Consider the following 23,803-nt stretch of genomic DNA (forward strand, 5'->3'; position numbering starts at 1 on the left):
GAAGGTGCATAAGTTTGAATACATGAGATCGCACATTCAAGCATTCAAGAGCATTCAAGCATTCAAGCTTTCCTTTCAAGCATTGAGCATTCTCAAGTCTCCCTTCAAGGCTAGGTGTTGCATTCAAGTCAAGGATTCAACCATTGAAGAGGATATCCCTTTCAATATTCAATTCCATACAAGCAAATCTTACTACATATCTATCACAACCTCCCTTGAGGTGAATTACATTTCAATCTTTCATTTACATTTACTTGTAAGTACTTTCTTTCATCATTTGGTTAATTCCAAAACTAGGGTTTGACCTGAAGGCAAACCCCCAATCCCAACCCCTTTTCCTCTCTTTTTTGTGTGTAGGTTGTAGGTGTGCAGTTGTATTTGCAGATTTGGACTCCATTTGCAGAGGCAGAAAAATCCTTTTCATTTCGCAGATTTTTTAGAGGACCGTGTGCACTTTCAACATGGTCCCAACAAATTTTCCTCAAATTCGTAGGGTGAATTCATCTTGGCATACTATAACCAAATCCAGGTACACAACTTCATCCCACGCTTCTATCTCGAGTTATAATCAGTTCTTTGCTACTTTTACACTTAGTCCCAAAATACATAATTCAACCATTACTCATTCTAAAAGAGGGGTTAACTTGTCATTTCACACCATTATCAATTCATTTAGTATGAAATCTCTCTCCTTAGAGATTGGATCTAGTGAATTATCCCCCCTCTTTTAAATGTAATGTGCGTGAGGTGATTGAAAAGAAATCCGCAATGAAACTTTCATCTCCCCTTGGAGGAAGAAAAGCTTTCCTCTTGATCTCTCCATCATTCACTTTTCACCCTATTACAAATAAGAAATGAAGTATCTAATTTGAGCCATTGAAAAGATATCCTAACATCTATCTCCTAAAAGATTTGATTTTAATTCATCATATATTAACCTAGACTGCAATTTTTAATGAATTTGGGAGCATGGATTTAATCAAAATCAACAAAACTATCTAGTTCAACCCAAAAAGAGTTTAGTTAATTCAAAGTATCTAGCCATATGTTAAAAAAATATAACATTTTAAAAGTTATTTAATGAAGGTAAAGTTAAATGACACCATTCAACCGAGAGGTCCTTCTAGTCTACATAATGCTTCCAAAAAGAATTGATTGATGAAAATAAACAAGGACTTGAAAGATTAATCAATCAGAGACTTGAAAATACAAATATTAAATGAAGATTGAATGGGTCCCCAATAGAGTCGCCGAAGATATAATGCTCTAATTTAAAAATGCAAAATGGAAACAAAAACGAATGGAAGTTTTTGTTCAAACCAAAACACTATAACTTCATATATAGCTCAAAATCAAGCTCAAAATCAAGCAATAAAAATTACCATAAAACTCTATTATTCATCTAATTTTCTCCAATGAGAAAATATGTATGGATGAAATGGATGAGAGTGTGCCTCAATTTATAGATTTTTGGGAGAGGCAATGGATGATGGAGAGCTCAGTTATGGAGGATGAATGGGATGGTTTCCATAGGATTGATAGTGATGGAGGTTGTTGGATTATGAAAGGATAGGATGCATTTACTAAAATTAGTAAGTAGTTGCAACCACATGGGGTATAGGGGACAAGTGTATTTATATTTCCTTAATCCCTATAAGTTGGTGGAGAGAATATTGCAACGATTAGGAATGTGGGGGAAAAGTGTAATTAGGTATCCTTTATTTTTGGAATTTGGTGAAGAGAATACAGTCATAATTAAATAATAAAATATAATTATTTTAGCCATGCATGAGGTGGAAAATAAGTGTAAATAATAGTAAAATTATTTATTTATGTGAAATGGATTTTTTTTTAAATAATATGATTATTTTATTAAGGTGGGGGACATAAGGTGAAGGGGATTTTGATTAGCTGATGTAATTATTTAGTTGATTAGGATAAATAGTGTACTATGGAAATATTTAGGTGTCTACACAAATCTAAATTTTTTAAATAAAAAAGGATTACTATACGATAAATATTATTTGGTTGTAAAATCAACAATATGATATAAGTCAACAAACCATAGATAAAATGGGTTTTATGTGGAGAAAGCCTTTTCACGATAAAACTCCACATGACAAAGAAGATAAGTATCTATTGATTTTTCAAAGAAGAGATAAAACCACTCACTAGCACTTTTAACTCTAATAGCACTATAGAAACACTCACGCACTTTGAAAATAATCTCATTAAACTACCATCTGATATCTCATGCCTCCAATTTATTGAAAAAGTAGGAGAGAAATAATACAAATGGTTTTCCAATATAATCTACCATCAAACCATGGTAAAATGTAAAAAAATCCAATGTCCAAAATGAAGAGGATCATCCAAGAATAGTAAATATAACTCCTTATGATCCATGGATAGAAAATGACATCACACTAATAATGGACAACATTTTTTATTTGTAACTCCTACATAATGGCCCGTATCCTAATGAAAGCATACAAAATCATCATCTAACTAATGTGGAACCCATTAATACTATTCATGATGCTTTACTACTCAATTCTCATGCTCAAGTTGATAGATTTGCTAAAAATAACTTTGTAACTACCACTACCAACTCCACCTCCTTTATGAATGCATATGATAATTGTTGGTGTAATTATTTATTCATCTTGGATATAATTACACTTTACTTAAGTTTACTTAGGTACATGCATAACATTGTACTTTGCATATGAGACATTTAGGGAGATGTGCATACATTGGGAGTGTGTATGTAGGAGAGTTTTCACCTTTTATGGTGTGATCTTGTTGTTACTTTATCATATCCACTTATTGTGGAGTGATAATTCCACCTTCAATGGGTGATCCACCTCATGTGCAATATTTTACTATTTCTCCTACCTACCCTTGCATCTCATTGAACCACATGTCATCATTGTGTGCTCTCTTGTCTCTCAGCCTTGCCTTTATAAGCAGGCTCATCATACATTGTATGTAATAATGATGATCCAGTTGATCTCTTTTACATCTTGATAGGAATATAGTTTATGCTTGTCATATTTTATCTCTCTTGTCATTATGATATTTATTGGTCTCTTTGATCTTGGTTGCTTCAAGCATAATCTCACATGGTATCAAAGTAGTTGGAGTGCCATTGCATAGCCTTTGGAGAGATTTTATTGCATCTTTGAAAGAAATCAAGAGACAGATTTGAGGAGCAACATCTTATAAAGGTGTCCTAGACCATATCTGACCTCACCATTGTGTCCAGAAGGCTGTTTCCATGAATTTTGACTATAAATTGCCTAAATTTGATGAAAATCCGATTTTTGGGGCTTTGGAGAAAAACATTCAGCCAATTTGGCTAGTACGGTATGATTTTTCGAAAAAAAAAAAAAAAATTGTGAAAAAGTTTTTAAATTTTATTATTTATTTCATACTTTTTTAAAGCAAATTGTAAAAGGTTTTTTATTAAAATAAAAATATATATATACGGCGGGGGGGTTTTACGCCCACTCGATACCGTACTGCCTGCATTTATTGTCTGCAAAGTCATGTTGTGCTTTGCCTCGACTGTTCAACCCAACAATAAGAATAATAACTCTAGTTGAAGTCTCAACCTAAAGTTTGGACATTCACTTGGTAAAATCACTATTTCCATAGCTAGTGTTCATTTGATTGTCAACCCGAGGACATAATACTTGAAATGGGTTTGCACTATATATGCACTAAGTTCCTGCAATAGCTACTCTGCATTACTGTAGCAACTAACATCTATGCGGAAAAGATAAGCAAGAATTGAAACTATTGAAAGGCTATAGGAAAACTTCTGCATTAACATAAATTCATTCAAGCAATACTAGCTAAGTTCAATGCTGCTAAACAGAAATTACTTTGTTTTGGTTTGGCTGCAGGAACAGTCAATGGATCTGTTTCCAATGGCTATAGGAACAGTCAATGCAAGAACGTCTACTGCAGCTAAAGAAGAAAACTAATTTTAACAAAGGCACATGAACACTCACCAAGTGGGCCCCCTGGATGAGTGATTCCAGACTTCCCAAAAACAACTCTAAGTGCTCAGAATAACATATTTTTCTTCATTGTTCTTCGGAAGTGATTACATGATTCAATATCAAAAGAAACTCAAAACACTTGTAACTTTATTTTTAAAATCCCCTGCTCTACTTTCTCTCCTTTATATCTAACCTCTGAAAAGAGATAAAGACCTTTATTTAAAAGGAAATAATTTTTCCTATTACACAGATCATGCCGAAAAGAAGAGGCGGATAACTAATCAAGAAAGGAAACAACCGGAGTTAAGTCGCTGATAATGTAGATCTAAACTGAACCACAGTCATAACACATCATGGTGATATTTTCAACACTAATGTCTACTTGAGTAAGACATTAGTAGACTTTGCGCAATTACTTTTCTTTTGTCGTTCCTTACGCTCATCAGCATTTCTACTGATTCGATCTTTTAGTCTCCTCCTTAAATATCTCCTACTGCAACTGGCGTGATAGGAGAGCCTTCCCAACAACATCAATTTATTCTTGCAATCTCAAAAAGAAAGAACATACACATCTATTTTAATTAATCAAAACATCTATTAATTTCACACATGATATTGCCTAAACAATCTGCATGGCAATAGGAATGAATAACATGGCTGCAAGAATAAACTGACAAAGACAAAACATGTTTTAATAGGTTCAGGCTAACATCTAAAATACATATAGTAAACTTTTGATACATCATTACTATTTATATAAATTAAAATATGAGAAAACTTAAGAGTTCTGAGGATAAAAATATGCTAATGTCTTAACTCATCATGCTCCCCAACTTTAAGGTCTTGCTAATCCTCCAGCAAGAGGAAAATTCCTGATTCTGACACTAACTCTTAAGTCACCAACGGTTCCTTGACCTGTTCCTCCTGAAGGCAAATTCCAATAAAACTCCTTCATCTTTTCTAATATAGACCATCTGGCCTCCTCTGTAGCTGTGTCATAGGGGTGATCTGGGTAAGTGCACAAAGATGGTGGTCAAAAAGGGGGGTATAAGTGGACACTTTTTTTTTCTGAAATCAGGTGAACCTGAACTTGGAGGCAAAATTTGAAAGTCATCCACTCAAGATATGAAGATAATCAAAGAACAAATATTGTAGTACTCTGAATCTAGTTTCCAAACTACTAATTTTTTTCAAAATTGGATAAGATTAAGGGGGTCAAATCCTTCACGCATGAAACACTGACTCTGATTTTTTCTGAAAAACATAGCATAGTGTCTGACATGCGCATCAAAAAAGTCATAGTTAGATTTAGTATTTTGACAAATCCTTTGGCAGAAAGATAGTTAAGAATGAACACTAGAAGATGTGTATTTTTTTGTAATTTTTTGTTGAGTATTTTTTTTTTTATGATTTTTCCAATCGAGCACATCCTGAAATTTAGGTACCTGTTCGTGCGCGAAGCATAAGTTGCACTAAACAAATCGAAAATACATTTTTTTTTAAATTGTAAGGAATCAAGTGCACTACAATAATATATAAAGTTTTTTTTAATTTGGATAAGTATATCAAAAGTTATTCAAAAAATGGTGCACCTATGTTTGTGAGAACTATGGAGACACTGGTACAAGAAATTCAATAATAATATGTTATTGTTGTTCAAATTGAAAAAACAATATATGGTTAGAAAGCTCAGAAGATGGGTGAAAATATGGTGGCAATTTTAGAAATACCCACTTGATGAAGTGTAAACCTGATGATGACAAAGTCGATAAACCAAGTTGATAAAATGAAACACATCAAAAATGAGAGAAATGGAAGGAAATCAAACTTCCAAACCGTAGCTTTATCATCCAGGCCTATTTCCAAGCCTAAACAGTCAAAAGCACGTACGGGGTACTTATGGTTTAAAAAGCGCGTACGGGATACTTATGGTGTAAGCAGTGCGTACGTGCTTGTTTTCTTATAAACAGCGCATACACGCTATTGTATAATATGATATTCTATATATAATATATGTATATACATATAATATATGTAATATATAATATGTGTATAATATGATATTGTATATATAATATGTTTATATACATATAATATATAATATATTAAACATATATATATATATACACATGTAAGTGTATTGTCTCCCCCTCTCAAACACATACAAGGTGCCTCTCTCTCTCTCTCTCTCCATACCCTATCCCTCTCTCTCCCTCCCTCTCTCCCCTTCTCCCTTCCTCCATACCCCATCCCTCCCTCTCTCCCCTTATCCCTTCCTCCATACCCCATCCCTCTCTCTCTCTCTCCCCCCTTCTCCCTTCCTCCATACCCCATCCCTCTTTCTCTTCTTCTCTCCCTCCCTCCCTCCATACCCCACTGCAACTGTGTCTGCACTTCTATAGAAGTAAGTGAATTTATTTCTTGTCTGCAATTTCCTCTTTGATTTTTATCATGTATGCTCTACTAAGAAAATTGATTGATGGATTTGTGTGTGTGTATTGAATAGGAGGAATAGGGTTTGAAATTGAACCACGGGCGTATTACCATGACAAACAAGGAAACTTGCAGCAATATTCTTCTCGAATGTGTTTTTAATGAGTAGAGTAGATATGGAAAATAGTGTCAATAAAGCAACATGATGAGTCAGAGTACCTGCAATATGTTTTTCAAAAGGAAACAACAGGTAGGAAGAGAAAGAGGGAGAGTAACATAGATGATGTCCTATAGAATGATAGTGGTGGGTATGCAAGAGTTCCCATGTTGTTACACAACGCTTGTCACCTAAAGAAATTAAAGTTTTTTGTATGCATGGCAGTGATAGTATATGATGATCATCACTTGTCAAACAACTTGGAATGGTACATACCCATTAAAGAAATCAAGTGTGTAATTCCTATAGTCACAATCAAGATCAGTCTTATAACCTTGCAAATTTAATAGTGTTAGAGTATTCAGGTATTTACTTGATTAATTAAACAATATTTGTTTAATTATTTAAGTTCCCTTTATCTCTTTTACACTTAAGCTAACTTTAGGTGCATAATAATTAATTCTTTTATTAATTATTATGTGCAAATCTAGGTTTTCCCTTTTAGGGTTTCTTGACCTATTAAAGGTTGAGTTCTTTCTTTTCATTGTAAGAAGGATTATTATTGACAATACATTTTTGGAGATTATTGAGCTCTCATCTTTTGGAGCATATTTTTCTTGTGTTTTTATTCCTTCTATGATTTGCTTCCTTGCTTCTCCTTGTAACAGGTTTTTCAGCTTGCAAAGATCATTTGGGCTCCTGTGGTGTTGTATTTTCTCAACTCCAACATGGTATCAAAGCTTCGGATCTGCAGCTATTTGTTCTTGTTTTGAGAATTTTTTGCATTGGAAGCAGATCTGGGGTTTTATAAAAAATTTATGTACCTAGGGTTTGGCTTTTTTTTCTGAGCACTTTGGGCCTAAACAGACCTCACCATCATGCTTAGAAGGCTCGAAAACCCCTATAGTCATATAAAATTCAACCTATTTTGGTTCCTGAGCCTCTGGGAGTATTTTTTTCTCAGATCCAAGCTGTACGACCCTGGCATGCAGTTCGAGAAAATTTTTTTTAAAAAAAAGCCTTTTTACGACATGCAGGCTGAAATTTGAGTTTTTTGTTAAAAAAATTTTTAAAAAACCTAAAAGGCGATTGTTTTTTTTTTCAAAAAAAAAAAAGTTGTTTTTGGGGGGGCTTCCCACGGTATGCAGGGTACCATGGGCCCCCTAACACCCTGCAGGTCTGCTGCAGATTTTTCCAAGCCTCGGGCCCTACACTTCCCTGGATGTTGCTTCCCCGGCTGCTGCGCTTGCTACGGCCTCCTCTGCTCGTCGGCCACCACCGCCACTGCAGTCCCCGCCACCCGGCCCAGCACCGCCGCTAGCCTCCCTGCGTTGACCACTTCCCGACCCCTGCCACCGGCCTTCTTGCTTGCACCCCGGCCCTGCCGCCTGGTACCACCCGCCACTGCCGCCACTGCCCCCGGCCCCGGCCGCTATTCAGCCCAGACCTGCCGCCTGTAGCGCCCATTGGCCTCGCCACTGCCGAAAACTACCGCCTAGCCACTGGAGCTCCTCCCGGTCACCAGAGCACTACCCGTCCGCCACCGAAGCGCAGCTCCCTGGCCACCTTCGCCTGAACAGCCACCAGACTACCCCTTCCTCTTGTTTTGGAGGGGGGTTTGGTTTTTTGGCCATATCTTGGGCATACAGAGTCATTTTTTTGAAAATGAATAGGCATTGGAAAGCTGGTTCCAAGCCGGACCTCATGGTGTTGGTAATTTTTTCTAGTTTTTCTATTTAACTATGTTTTTTTTCAGTCAAAGTGAGGTCTCTTTTTTGCACTCCAGGAGACGTAGAATAAGCATCCAAACTCCATTTTTTGAAAACTTTATATTTTCAGAAAGTGTGTGTTGTGTACTTTCCAGCCATATGAGCTTTATTTCCAGATTCTGCTCCATACATATTTTATTTAGTTTTTTTCTTTTCAGCACTCTGGTGGATATCTTGGTTGTTTCAGGTCCTGGGATCTCTTCTCTGGGTAGGATGTCTCTATTTTGGTTCTCGTTTCTATTTCCAATCTTGTTATCATTGTAGTATTGTATATATGCAAACGCACTGAGATAAAGTGCCATCATGCATTGTTTACTGGGATCTTGCACATCGTGTGTCTTGTTGTACATGCACTACTTATAAAGTGCCATGAGGGGGTTGATGTTTGCCTGTTGTTTGCCATCTTCCTTTGTCCAGTGAGTGTTCCTTCCATGACATTCACCTCATGATGTGTGTCAAGTGAGTGTTCCTTCCACGACACTATGTACTTTTTTCAGTACCTTTGATGTTCATGGTTCTTCGTCATGCAGTTCATCTTGGTTATTCTTTTTAGTGTTCCTGTCCCTCTCCCTCTTCAGCATTATGGGGAGGTTTGTCTTGTTGGTTCTAATGCTTCTATGATTCAATTGATCAACTCTTCAGGCTTTGGTTTCTCATGCCATCTGTATCTTTGATTCCAATTGTTTGCCTTGTTTGCCTTCTGATTCAAGTAGTGTCATTTGAGGACACTCATGCAGATTATAGTCTTCTCTACCTGGTCATGTTCTATTTTAGTGGAGGTTGTTCAGCTTAGCAGTTATTCTTCGATAGAGTTTGCAAGTTCTTCATGCTTCAGTGGTGTTCTTTTCCATCTCTTTTTGGAGTAGAGTTTTGTTCCCATGTGGTTTTCTCTATTTCTCCAGTTCATAGAGATTTCATTGTATTTGGGTACCTGATCAGGCCTTGTTGCTGGGACCCAACTTTCATGCTTTCAGTAGTTGTTCTAGGTTTTAGCTTCTCCCTAAGTCTAACTTAAGGGGGGGTGTTAGAGTATTTGGGTATTTACTTGATTAATTAAATAATATTTGTTTAATTATTTAAGTTCCCTTTATCTCTTTTACACTTAAGCTAACTTTAGATGCGTAATAATTAATTTTTTTAATTAATTATTATGTGCAAACCTAGGTTTTCCCTTTTAGGGTTTCTTGACCTATTAAAGGTTGAGTTCTTTCTTTTCATTGTAAGAAGGATTATTATTGACAATACATTTTTAGAGATTATTGAGCTCTCATCTTTTGGAGCATATTTTTCCTGTGTTTTTGTTCCTTCTGTGATTTGCTTCCTTTCTTCTCCTTGTAACAGGTTTTTCAGCTTGCAGAGATCATTTGGGCTCCTGTGGTGTTATATTTACTCAACTCCAACAAATACCATCATATGTTTTAGAACTTAGGCAGTACTCTTAGGGTTAGGTCAAGCTCTTACACTAAATTTTAGCGAAGCCTCGTTGTTTGTTCACTTGGAGTCTCGATGACTGATGGATTTGTGTGTGTATATTGAATAGGAGGAATAAGGTTTGAAATTGAACCACGGGTGTATTACCATGACAAACAAGGAAACCTGCAACAATATTCTTCTCGAATGTATTTTTAATGAGCAGAGAAGATGTGGAAAATAATGTCAACAAAGCAACATGATGAGTCAAAGTACCTGCAATATGTTTTTCAGAAGGAAACAATAGGTAGGAAGAGAAAGGGGGAGAGTAACATAGATGATGTCTTGTAGAATGATAGTGGTGGGTATGCGAGAGTTCCCTTGTTGTTACATAATGCCTGTCACCTAAAGAAATTAAAGTTTGTTGTATGCATGATAGTGGTAGTATATGATGATCATCACTTGTCAAACAGCTTGGAACGATACATACCCATGAAAGAAATCAAGTGTGTAATTCCTATAGTCACAATTGAGATTAGTCTTATAACCTTGCAAATTTAATAGCATCATATGTTTTAGAACTTAAGCAGTACTCTTAGGGTTAGGTCAAGCTCTTACACTTGCTTTTTAGCAAAGCCTCGTTGTTTGTTCGCTTGGAGTCTCAATGACTAATGGATTTTTGTGTGTATATTGAATAGGAGGAATAGGGTTTGAAATTGAACCACGAGTGTATTACCGTGACAAACAAGGAAACCTACAGCAATATTCTTCTCGAATGTGTTTTTAATGAGCAGAGTAAATATGGAAAATAGTGTCAACAAAGCAACATGATGAGTCAGAGTACCTGCAATATGTTTTTCAGAAGGAAACAACAGGTAGGAAGAAAAAGAGGGAGAGTAACATAGATGATGTCATGTAGAATGATAGTGGTGGGTATGCGAGAGTTCCCATGTTGTTACACAACGCTTGTCACCTAAAGAAATTAAAGTTTGTTGTATGCATGATAGTGGTAGTATATGATGATCATCACTTATCAAACAGCTTGGAATGATACATACCCATGAAAGAAATCAAGTGTGTAATTCCTATAGTCACAATCGAGATCAGTCTTATAACCTTGAAAATTTAATAGCATCATATGTTTTAGAACTTAGGAAGTACTCTTAGGGTTAGGTCAAGCTCTTACACTTTCTTTTTAGTGAAGCCTCGTTGTTTGTTCGCTTGGAGTCTCGTTGTATGATGTTCTATTCATAACTTTAAATTTAATATATCATTTTATTAGCCCACCATATGACCCTTAGGTGTCATTAGAGGTCGTATTGTTTCCTAAGAGGTCATATGGTGTCCTGTGACCCCTTAGACCCCTCGGGACACCAATGACCTAGAACAACACCATATGGTGTTCTAAAGGGTCCTATGGTGTTCTATGACCCCTTAGGACACTGTTTGGTGTTGTTATAGGTCCTATGGTGTGCTAAGGGATAATATAGTGTCATATGACCCCTTAGGACACCCTATGACCCCTTAGATATTGTTAGGGGTCATATTGTGTTCTAAGGGTCATATTGTGTCTTGGATTCGATATCTCTTCCTCTCCCTCCCTCCCCTCTCTCTCTCTCTCTCTCTCTCTCTCTCTCTCTCTCTCTCTCTCTCTCTCTCTCTCTCTCTCTCTTCCTCCACACCCCATCCCTCTCTCTCTCACTCTCTCCCCTTCTCCCTTCATCCATACCCCATCCCTCTTTCTCTTCTTCTCTCCCTCCCTCTTTCTCTTCTTTTTTAATTCCTATAGTCACAATCGAGATCAGTCATATGGTGTTCTGTGTCCTTTCTCTCTCCCTCTCACTCATTCCCTCCTTCCCTCCCTCCTCTTCTCTCCCTCTCCCTCTACCTCTCTCCCTCTCTCTACCTTCCCTCCCCCTCTCTCTCCCTCTCTCTCCCTCTCCCTCCTTCCCTCTCTCCCTCTCCCTCTCCCTCTCCCTCTCTCTCTCTCTCCCTCTCCCTCCTTCCCTCCCCTCTCTTCTCCCCCTCTCTCCCTCCCTCTACCTCTCTCCCTCTCTCTACCTTCTCTCTCTCTCTCTCTCTCTCTCTCTCTCTCTCTCTCTCTCTCTCTCTCTCTCTCTCTCTCTCTCTCTCCTCTCCCTCCCTCCCCCTACTCTCCCTCTCCCTTCCTCCATACCCCTTCTTCTCTCCCACCCTCCCCCCTCTTCTCTCCCTCTCTCCCTCCCTCTACCTCTCTCCCTCTCTCTACCTTCCCTCCCCCCTCTCTCTCCCTCTCTCCCTCCCTCTACCTCTCTCCCTCTCTCTACCTTCTCTCTCTCTCTCTCTCTCTCTCTCTCTCTCTCTCTCTCTCTCTCTCTCTCTCTCTCTCTCTCTCTCTCTCTCTCTCTCCTCCCTCTCCCCTCTGCTCTCCCTCCCCCCCTACTCTCCCTCTCCCTTCCTCCATACCCCTTCTTCTCTCCCACCCTCCCCCTCTTCTCTCCCTCTCTCTCTCTCTCTCTCTCTCTCTCTCTCTCTCTCTCTCTCTCTCTCTCTCTCTCTCTCTCTCTCTCTCCCTTTTCATTCACATCTTTTCTACTACCAATAGTGCATACGGGGTATTGAAACTATTAATTCATTGCCCTGCCATAACTTTTTTAAGGCAAAGGAGCGTGTATGAGGTACTTATTACTTGTAAGCACGTATGGGGTACTGATCCCATTATTCATTACCCTGCGATAACATTTTTTAGGCTTAGGAGCGTGTACACGCTACTTATTAGTCCAAAATGGGAAAAAGAATACCATTGGATTGTCAATATTTTATGGACTAATAGCGCGTACACGATTATTAATGTAGCGCGTACACAGTTTATAGACATAGTTTTAGCTGCCCAAGAGCCTCAATGAGCTCAATAGAAGTTTTTGAGGTCGTTGAAGGCCCCATTGGAACTATGTCTACACTTCTATCACTGTTTTATACATAGAAGTAAGTGAATTTTTTGTTTTTGCATGATTTCAAATGATTGAATTGTTGTTCTTATTAGTTTTTGTTAATAGTATTGTGATTGTTTAATAGTTTGATTACAAAAAATAGTGATAAGATGCATATTTATGTTTATTTGTCTGTTTATGAACTTTTGTTTACATATATATGTAATATGATTCTATTTAGGACAACCGATATCAACCATGGGAAAGAACAAGCGAGGAACGATGGAATAACGAGAGGCTCAAAAGGAAAGACAAAGGCAGCGCATGAAGAAATTGTGTGACATAAGAACAATGGGAGAAGAAGGTATGTCATCCTCAACATCTCAATTCAATTTACCAAATGAATATAATGCACCTAATGCAATTGAAGAAGAGACATTTGATTTACCATTTGAACCTAATGCAATTGAAGAAGATACCAAAATGAATAATCAATTAAATGATGAACATATTACACCTTCTCTACTTGATGAATTGAATGTACATACTGCACCGATGTTAACACCTCCTAGAATCATTCGTAGGAAACCAAAGTATCTAATTGACATTGATGAGAATATATTGAAGCCAATGCCCAATAAAATGAATGAGCGAACTTGTAGGAGAATGGTTAAAATAATATGGCAAAACTATTTTAAAAACTTAAATCAAACAGCAAGATGTCAATTAATTGTTCAAATGATTAAAAATTTGAATTTTAGAGAGACAATGAAAATTCTAGGCCTAAGATCATCTGAAAGTAACAGTGAAAGAACTATTGTGAAAAATCTATTTGATGCATATCAAGCTATTGGTTCAAAATCACGTACTAAAGATTCTAATGCTACTCGACATGTCATTACATCAACCATAATGAGCAAGAAAATTAAAAAAGATCATTTGATAAGCAAAACAAGTAAGTCATTAAACGTTAGTAGAACAACATTAAGTAAAGCATTAAAGATGCGAGAAAAAATAGAGGAACCTAACAATAATTCTCTTTGGGCATTCTAAGGTAGGCTACCACGCAAAGACAAGGTTGTGGTTGATGCACTAAAAACATTAATTAATTTTTTTTGGCATGACAAAACAAGAGTTTCGCCCAACCAAAGAGATGTTGTTACAAGGCGAATCGAGTCTACAAATTGTGAGCCACATGCCAAACACTATTTGCGTATGACTCAAACTAAATTTTATGAAAGATTCCTTCAAAAGTTTCCTCAAATAAGAATTTCTCAAAGATGTTTTGAAATGCCAAAACCTTTTTATGTTAAGATTATTCATGTATGCACCACGTGTTTTTGTAGGATGCATATTGAATTTTCCATGCATTATGATATTTTTCATCATATTTGTTCTACTTTGCACACTAATGATGTTTTGCAATAATGTAATATACAAGCACCTCCTAAGTCGGTAAGAGAATTTATTTCAAGTGTGCTATGTAATAGACATGATGGTTGCGTTTATTATAAGATGCCTTGTTTGGAAGGTTCTTGTGCTATATGTGGTGGTTTGCAACATTTACCAAGATGCATACATTTGGAGAGCACACATGAAATTGGTACGAAACTAGTTTCTTTCGGAAAATACAAGACAGTCACATATGGAGTTAAAGATGGAAAAGATTTGAAGATATGTGAGCTAGTGAAAAATGATATGTGTAGCTCAATTTATGAAAATGTTTCAAGAGAAACTAGTTTATGAGTACATAATGTATACACATAGAGCTCGATGGTTAGATGAGCAATTCAAGTTATGTAAGGACACATTTCCTCTTGGCACCATTGTCTCTATCGTTGATTTCGCTGAAAATTATACACTACAACCTCAAAATGTATTATCACTCTACACAAGTTTCTATTTTCTACACATAGCATTCATGCATGCAAATGATAGCACAGAGGAGGATAGAAAGGTTGTAAGAGAGTATCACTTCTACATAAGTGATGATCGTACTCATTCATCAGAGTTTGTACAAGGATACTTTAAATTTTCTATGATAGTTTAAGGGAAATGAACATACGATACAACCGACACTTAATATGGTCAGATAATTGCATCACACAATTCAAGAATGCAAGGATGTTTTATTGGTTGACAAGGATGCATATGACAAGCGGTGTACAACATTTTTGGAATTTCACTGAGGCTGGACATGGTAAGGGAGAGCACAATGGTGCAGGAGCATGTGTGAAAAGAGCCCTAGCTAGGGAAGAATTGAAGTACGAAGGTGGTGCTGAGTTGATAGATGTAGAAACAATTGTGCGATGGTGTAAGTCTACAATGGGTCCAGGTGATCTAGGTACATCAATGGTTCGTAGATATTTTTGGTTGATCACTAAATCTAACATTGAAAACTATCTAGATTATTGTACAGTTGTAGGATCGAGTGACATGCACTCATTTATGAGTTCAAATTCAAGTTCACTGGTAATTTATATGAGACAGATGGTATGTTTTTTCTCTTCATGCATGTATTGTTTGTGGGAAGAATGTGAATCACAAGAGTGGGTTAACAAATGGTCTTGTAGACCGTTGGTTCCCATTGATTCATATCAAATTCCCAAAGCACTACAATTGAGCCAAATGGAGACATCAGTGGATTTTGACCATGTATCTGACCTAGTGGATTCAGGTGATTTTTTGAGTTAGTTTTTTTGAAAATATTCTTTTTGGTTCATTTTGTTGTACATCATACTTTATTTTTGGTATTAATTAACACTTTATAAAATGCAGGTCATGTGTATGCAGTTGTTGCAGAAGAGAACAATGAAGAAGGAACATATTACTATTTGTGTCGTTGTGTTGAGCCTAAAAGAAAATTGACAACCACAATCATTGACAGAGAGGGTATTGAGTACCCAATAGGGTCTATTGTTGTGATAGGAACATGGCTTCGGAGATACCCTATCAAGAATTCTGATGTTTGGTTGTTTGAGGACTTTGAAACACATAGACATATTCTTCATTTCTCTAACCTTGTTGTTGCAACAAATATTAATTTGATGAAGTATCATGGTAGGCCTCATAACAAGATTTTATGGAAAGTTCGTGAATCTGACCATGAGGCAATACTTGACACAATATGGGTTAGAGCCAATCCTGAAGGCTCACTTGATTGATTCTACAGTTCAGAGTAGAATGATTTTGATAATTTTGTATAAATCGTCGACGAATTGTTCTATATTCATTTTTTGTATATATAAATGCCCATGAGCTGAGTTTTACAAGTTTAGGGGCATAATTTTGTATATTTAAATGGCAATGAGCTGATTTGTACATATGTACATGCCAAATTTTGTATATTAAAATGGCGATGAGTTGAATCACACATATTGTAATGCCAAATTTTGTATAGGAGCCCATGAGATGATTTGTATATTAAAATGGCGATGAGTTGAATCGCACATATTGTAATGCCAAATTTTATATAAAATCCCATGAGATGATTTGTAAGACATTTTTTGTATAATCAAATAGCCAAGAGTTGATTTGACCATATTTAGAGGCAAATTTTTGAATAATATGTGACAATGTTTTGTGACTATTTTGTGTGTCAATGTTTTGAGTATATGTGATGTGTCCCTGATCAATCATGAGCATTCTTGATTCTTGTATGATCATGGAGAATTATTTGAGTCATTATTGGGTCATAGGGGTCATAGATTGAGACTAGATACAATTTGAGCAAAAATTGTCATTGTTGTCAAAAAAATGTCAAAAAAGTTGTCAAGCAACTTCTACATTGTGTCGGTACGGTATGACTCGATGTTCTGGTGCTTTCGGATGCATGACAGGGGCATGCCTAGTGTAAACTTGCCCATCCAGATGTGCTCACAATGTCGGTTTATGCACACGACGAACCGAATCAATTCTAGCCAATCTGGCAACTTTGCATTGCATGCAACTAATGGTTTTTGCAGCAGACGAAAAAATGCTACCAATTGAAAATGGCTTTGAGTTGTCAAAAACTGAGACATGACATTGTAGAGGAGCCTCATGCAACCTCATGGGTTCAAACAGATCGACCATATGTGTCCTGGATTTGAAGAAAAAGTCCATCAAATTTTGACAATTTTTTGGACTCAGGGCACTTGAGAGATCACACTGGTACGGTATGACTCTCGATGTTTTGGCACTTTGGGATGCATAACAAGGGCATGCCTAGCGTAAATCTACCCACCCAGATGCACTCATGACATCGACTTGTGCACACGATGAACCAAATCAATTCTAGCCAATCTGGCAACTTTGCATTGCATGCAACTGAAGATTTTTGCGGTAGGCAAAAAAATGCTACCAATTGAAAATGGCTCTGACTCGTCAAAAACCAAGATAGCCATTGTAGAGGAGCCTCACATGACCCCACGGGTTCAAACGGATCGACCATATGTGTCTTGGATTTGAAGAAAAACTACATCAAATTTTGATAATTTTTTGGACTCAGGGCACTTGAGAGATCGCACCTGTACGGTATGACTCTCGATGTTCCGTGGCTTTGGGATGCACGACAGGGGCATGCCTAGTGTAAACCTACCCACCTAGATGCACTTGCGACATTGGTTTGTGCACACGACAAACCGAATCAATTCTAGCCAATTTGGCAACTTTGCATTGCATGCAATTGACAGTTTTTGCAGTAGGCAAAAAAATGCTACCAATTGAAAATGGCTCCAATTCATCAAAAAATAAGATAGGCCATTATAGAGGAGCCTCACGTGACCCCACGGGTTCAAACAAATCGACCATATGTGTCCTGGATTTGAAGAAAAAGTCTATCAAATTTTGACAATTTTTTGGACTCAGGGCACTTGAGAGATCGCACCTGTACGATATGACTCTCGACGTTTCGACGCTTTGGGATGCATGAAAGGGGCATGCCTAGTATAAACCTACCCACTTGGATGCATTCATGATGTTGGTTTGTGTACACAACAAACCGAATCAATTCTAGCCAATCTGGCAACTTTGCATTGCATGCAACTGGCAGTTTTTGCAGCAAGCGAAAAAATGCTACCAATTGAAAATGGCTCTGACTCGTCAAAAACCGAGACAAACCATTGTAGAGGAGCATCACACGACCCCATGGGTTCAAATGGATTGACCATATGTGTCCTGGATTTGAAGAAAAAGTCCATCAAATTTTGATAATTTTTTGGACTCAAGGCACTTGAGAGATCGCACCAGTACAATATTACTCTCGACGTTTCGGCACTTTGGGATGCACGACAGGGGCATGCCTAGTGTAAACCTGCCCACCTAGATGCGCTCGCGATGTTGGTTTGTGCACACAATGAACAAAATTTAACCATTGCGAGCGTGAGGGTGCTCTTGCACCAAACACATATTGTAGTTTATATTCATATTGTCGATTTTTGTTGTTTATATTCATATTATTGATTACATGTGCAAATATTCATTTAAATTTATAAAAGGGCAACCACCAAATACAGTGAATACACAATAATGAACTGAATACAAGGAGTTTTATAGGGTTAATTTAACATTTTAGAAATTTTATCAAATCATATTCCATGATTGCAATGTTTTATATCATATATTTTTGTTGTTTATATTCATATTGTTGGTTACATATGCAGATATTCATTTAAATTTATAAAAGAACAACTAGAAAATACAACGAATACAAAATAATTAACTTAGTACATATTTATTGGATCAAATATCGATATTTATATATTATAAAAAAAGGCATGTTGGCCAAGTCAATACAAGTATTACAAAAATGTGGCATATGCCATGTCCAAATCGATATACAATAAAAATGTAGAATATATCTACATGTATTGGTCATTCTATGACCAAAACTAACACTATATGATCCTAAACTTGTGGTGGATCATCAAAATCAAGCCTCTTCGATGCAGTACGTGACTCTGTAGATGGCTGCAAAACCACAATTCAAAAGCCAAGTTAGAATTCTTTTGTAGAAAATAGTTCACAATTAACAACATAACTATGCATTGAACTTTAATTCCTTTGCAATTGAAATGTAGACTACCTCGTCGGCTGATCTAGGAGCTAATGTCTTCTCTCTCCTCTCCTTGTCACTCTTAGGAGTTTTCTTGAAGATACTTAAATGGATCCATGGTCGTGCCGCGAAGGGGTCTATTGTAGATTAAATGTACAATTAATATAATGTACTAACATAAATATATCAAAAACACTTAAAAGCTATAATATAGAGAACAATGACGTACCTGTGCCTGAGATTCTTCTCCAATGGACTGAGGATGGCTCACCATCGATGTAGAAACTGTCGCTATTACCTATACAAAAAATGTTCAAAGATTAAATACAATTAATATAATGATAAGTATTGAAGGTTAAAAACAATTAATTTTACATATCAAGAAAAAGTGTACCGGATCCTGAGATGCTTCTCCAGTGCAAGGAGGAGGGTTTGCCATTGATGAAATAGGTATGGATATTTCTTGTATGAAAAATTATAAGATTATAATATATCTCAAGTTCACATGTACGTGTGCATATAATCATGAAATCAAAAAAATAAAGTAGAGATACATACCTCCGCCCTCTCTTGATCCATGGGCGAATCAGGTGCATTCAACAAATCCACATAGCTCAATGGTCGTTGTACATGTAAAATAGACAAAAAACACTAATCAATCTACAAACCCCAACTAATACTTGATTTCAATATTTTCAAACAATTGTACAACCAAAAATGTGTTCAATTACCTTCTTCCGACGTTTTGGCATCTTCGAGGATTTCTTTTTCTTAGGATGAGCCCTAGATGCGGAGGGGGTACCCTAAAAAAACAAAATTAACATGAGATATTAGTACAGATAATAAATTAAACATAATTTTAAAAATCTAAAATGAAATGACTTGCATATTCCATCAAAACAATACATAAAAAGGGTTGTACAAAATATGATACCGTATAGCCTTGTAGGCCAAAATCGATCACTGAGAGCGTGATGTCATCAATCTAGGACATTTCATCCCCTGTCAACACTTACAAACCAAAAATTGGACCAAGCATTAAAGATAGTTAGTATATCTTGTATTTTTTTGAATTCAAAGTGTACTATTCTATTTTAACATGTTACAAAATTTATACCTCAGGCATCGAAGTTGCAGCTATAGTAACTGGGGGAGGAGTATGGGATACAGTTGTTGCATCCTAAAATGCATATTATTTGTTTCAATTTAAATCGATATATAAATGAAAATTCATTTATGTAATTACAAATTTAAAGTGACTGATAAATAAAATGCTATGAATTCAAATCAACACACCTATGTCTGTGGCTCATGGGAAAACACCATGTCCATCAACTCATTTGTCAGTGCAAAATACTCAACTATGTGGGCCTGACATCTACTCCCGCAAATCGTGCACATATGAGATGAGGATCCATCTGCACCAGCTGCATCATCTATCCCTGAGCAACTGACACACATATGTTGGATGGTCTCTCTGTCGCCACCTAATGGCTCATCATCCAATACAATAGGGTGTGCTAATGACGTCCCATGCTGGATGATGGCACCAGTCAATGTTGTGGACACCTGAAGAGTCTATAGCTCCATCGACTCTTTCAGCTCTACTGGGACAGCCTGATGCACCTTGGGTTTGGGTGCTAGGGGTGGCGACTCTCTACGGGTAATCGCCTATGGGCTCCAAGTCTATCTTGGGCAGAGCCACCACCTCTACCATGGAACTCTCTCATGTCAAAATAGTTTGGGCGCACATTGAGCACAAACTCACAATATACTTTTCTTAAAAAATATAATGGCACCTCATAATTATTACAAGGTGGATCATCAAAGACCATCCACCACCTCTGCCAAAAAAGAAATTCTCGATCTGCACATTGGTACACAAATGTATGGGAAACCTCTTTGCATTAAAAGGTAATGACTGACCAGTTTTGGGGTCAACGAAAAGGGCACATATTTATTGTTTAGTAATATTTTTGTTTTTTACTCCATTGTATGATAGCCCATCGACATAGAATTGACGACACCTATCCCTAAAGCTTCCCCATTTGGTAATTTGTGTGGAAACAGTTATGGCACCACTAGCTAATGTTTCTAGGCTAGTGGCGAGGGATTGATGATGCTCAAGTTTAGAAGTTTTCAATTTAACAATCAGTCTATTGATTTTAGATGTATTTTGTCCTAACTGATTAATTAATTGCTCTTGTGTTTCGGGTGTGCGGTCAAAAGGAGGAATTGGGGGTTGTTCTTGTGTGTTTTCAGGAGGTGCATTTGGTTGTTCTTGTGGGTTTTCAGGAGGCGCATTTGGTTGTTCTTGTTCTAGATTAGAAGAATCTAGTTTTTTAAACAAAAAATGAAAAAACCTAATCAAAATTAATGAAATTAAATTCAAATTTTAAAACAAATTGAACAAACAGGAAAGAAAGACAAAAATAAACAAAAACTAACCTTAATCCATAGCTTGGAGGATAAATCTAGTACCCCATTCGCGGTTTAGGAGAGGAAATGGAAACGAAGTAAAAAATGCGCTATTCACTGGTAAATGTCCCAGTTTTTTTTTTTTGAACTTTTTTTACCAGGCACCGCGTACACGGTTATATTTGGATTATTAGCGTTTACACGCTCATTTTCCTATGAACAGCGTGCACACGCTCATTTTCCTAGGCATAGCGCGTACGCACTCATTTTCCTAAAAGCAACGCGTACATGCTATCTTCTCTAGGCTCAGGAAGAACAAACCTAAGCGCGTACGTGAGAATTTCAAATTTTAAAACCACGTCCGCACTGCTTGTTTTTCCATATTTTTTTGGGTGGTGTCCACTTTTCTGACCACCATCTTTGTGCACATACCCATCTGTAACCTTACATCCCAACAATGGCCACATAAGTATAGGGGGCTAAAAGATCAAAGGTAACTAGTTATTGGTTTTCATCCTACCCAGATGGATATATTTAGGGGCTCTTTGCATAGTTGCATGAAAATTTAGCAGTGAATGAGGTTCTCCTTGTTTCAATTCTTCTGGCAAATTATTTTAGCGCCGAGTTAGGCCTTCAATTGCAGCTGCACTTTCATTTTGAATTAAATGCTCATATACTTGGAATATTTCTTCCCTCATTGGCAACACTTGATTCTTCACATCTTGCCTTACCAATAGGTTCTTCCATTCATAATAGAGAACTCTTGGCTCTTTTTCTTCCTTCCTCAGTGGTAATGCACAATCAAATTCAACATCCTTATGTGTTCTGACTTGTGCTCCCATGTTGATCTCATTCTAAATCCATGACATTAAGGCTTTTATGTGGATATCACCAATGTATAACAAGGGATTCCACTCACTATCAAAAGTTACAACATAGTTATGCAAGTAAAGCTCACACAATAAAATTTTCACAGCTATTGGGGAAGTTTGACAGGCATCATAAAATTCCTCAGGGGTTTCTAAAGAAGGGCTAAGGTCCCTAACAATGTGGTTTAATTTAAAATTTAAATACCGCTCTTTCAAATGCAAAGCATAAACTCTTGGCGATGCCCTACATTGCATTAACTTTGGGACCATACTAATGATTGTATCAACTTTGGTTTCTAATTCTTCAATTTTATTATCCCTTTTTCAAATTTCCTTCTGTTGTTTGTCAATAATCCCCTGTAATCTAGCCCTTTATATTTCCCACTGCTTATAAAATGTTAATGCAATAGATAAACTATTGAGAGATGATGGAGGTCTAATAGCTGTTACCTTTGGACATGGAATTTCTTCAATAGGTTCCTCAAGCTGTCCTGCCACATATGCCAAGCTTGAAAGTCTATCAACATCATCCTCCTTCTGAATTTCAACCTCTGTTGGGCTCTCTTCTTCTGATGCTTCTACTGAAATAACCTTTGTTGCATCACTTATTGGGCGGACTTTTTGGGTAGTACTCCTAGTTCTTCTTGCATAAACCTTTGGAGTGGCTGCAAGAATGGTTTCTACCTGCGGCTTTGCTATAGGAGTATTTCTCTTCGATCTACGCCTCTTGGCTGTAGGGGAAACTTGAGTTTCCTGCGGCTGAACCATAGGTTCATCTTCTGCATTAATTCCTTCCCTTTTTCTTTTAGAAGATGTTGATTCTCTTTGAAAAGAAGTGGAGGGTTGCTCCATGTTTGTCTCAACCATCTCTTCTTCTATAATAGTCACGGGTCCTTCAGTGATGAGCAATTCATTCTCTGTAGAAATTATGGGAGAAGAGGGTTCTCCCATTTCCTCCTTTTCAACTGGTAACTCATCTGCAACATGAGCATCTTCAACCCTAAACTGCAATATGTCTTCAAATACCCCCCATTCTATCTGTGAAACATCCCTAAGAGAATGTTCTACTAGCAATTTTATCAAACCATGATGGCTGATAGAACAATTTCCATTCTTTTGTGTTTCTTTGGCACTTGTGGAAATGAGGTGATATAAAAAATTAGGAACATTCACTCTCCGGCCATGCCGTAAATGACTAAGCAATTTGAAATGGGGTGAATGTAAATTTGAATACCTCCCTTCGCAAGTAATGTACTTCATTACATATAAAGCCACCTGGGCCCACTCTGTTGGAAGGGAAACCCTCCTGGTTCCTTGCTTGTCCACTATTAGAGGTCCATCTGTGGGGAGTGTAAATTCTGCTCTAGCATCTTTTGATTCTGAAAACAATTCTCCTTCCTGTAGCAACCCTATAACTTCAGCTATTCGCTGCTATGTAGCAATGACCCTTAATCCTTTAACAGTAGCCTCACCTTCGTTGAATGAATGCATAAACTCAGAGACAATTTCTTCATTATAATCCCTTATTTTCAGAAAGTAGACAATACAACCATGCTGTCGGGAATAATGCTCACAAAGAGCATCCTGTAGCAATGCGTCATGGATTATTGGTTCATGGCGGATTGGATCTCCACCCATTTCTTATTCAGTTAATGTAGCAATCTTTGCAGCTGAGAAACGAGGAACCAAAATACTCTACAGACTGAAAATTGAAACTTCCTTACCTATTTCCAAATTTGGCGGCAGAATTCATTCCTTTCTTATGCCAAAAAATATCTTATTAAAGGAATGATG

The sequence above is a fragment of the Cryptomeria japonica genome, chromosome 6 (genome assembly GCF_030272615.1).
Source record: "Cryptomeria japonica chromosome 6, Sugi_1.0, whole genome shotgun sequence".
Taxonomy (NCBI): domain Eukaryota; kingdom Viridiplantae; phylum Streptophyta; class Pinopsida; order Cupressales; family Cupressaceae; genus Cryptomeria; species Cryptomeria japonica.